The following is a 907-nucleotide window of genomic DNA, read 5'->3' as shown; positions in this document are numbered from 1 at the left end:
GGGATTCGACACCGCCGGCGGCTCCGCAGCCCGGTCCGGCCCGGTCACCCGCAGGAACCCCGTCCCCACCAAGGGCCAGAGCCCCGTCTGTTAGGCTCGGACGTGGAAACACTTGAGCCCGACCCCGATTCCCGGGGCTACGGCAACATCTCGTGCTGAACCGTTCCGCGCACCCGGCAGGTCAGCTGGAACGTTTATAAAAACTGACCCTGAACCCTCGACTCTCTGCTGTCCCAGGAAGCCCCCAGACCCGACCGCGTCTCCATTTGTAGTTTTGTACAAAAGACTCCCATCCCCATCCAACCACCCCATCCCGACAGGAGCCCCCGTCACTGCCCCTCGCCCGGCTCCGCAATTCTCTGAGGGACCCGAAGGCACGTTCAGTTCTCCAGAAACAAAATCCAGGTGAAAAACGGTCACTTTAAAATAGCAGCTGTGTAATTAATTCTGCGCTAAGAGCGGTTGAAACAGTTAGTCCCAACGTACTGGACCGAACAGTGGAGGTGCTGAGGGGGCGGGAAAACGCGCGAAGGGAGGACGCGGCCGCCCGGTCCCTCCCGACCCCGCACTTTCGACGCTTCGACGCGGCCCCGGGGACGCCGGGGACCCGCCCTCGCGCGCCGACCCCGGTCTCACACCCGGAGCGCGTCGGGCAGCTCCGGGGCGTCGGGCGGAGACGGGTCCGGGCGCCCCCCACGGGCCCTCCCCGCCGCGGAGACGCTCCCTCACGCCTCGCCCCCGGAGAAGGGCCGCGCCGCCGCCGCCCCTACCGCGCAGGTGGCCTTCGGGGAGGTGGCCCGGGGCGCGCCCCCGAGAACCGAGCGGCCCCGGATCCGAGTGGCGTTCCCGGCCGCCCCACCCCGCGCGCTGAGGGCCCCGCGTCCGCGGAGGGCGCCGTGCTTACCTC

Source organism: Bison bison, unplaced genomic scaffold, assembly GCF_000754665.1.
Source record: "Bison bison bison isolate TAMUID 2011002044 unplaced genomic scaffold, Bison_UMD1.0 scf7180017859304, whole genome shotgun sequence".
NCBI lineage: Eukaryota > Metazoa > Chordata > Mammalia > Artiodactyla > Bovidae > Bison > Bison bison.
This window is presented reverse-complemented; position numbering follows the sequence as displayed.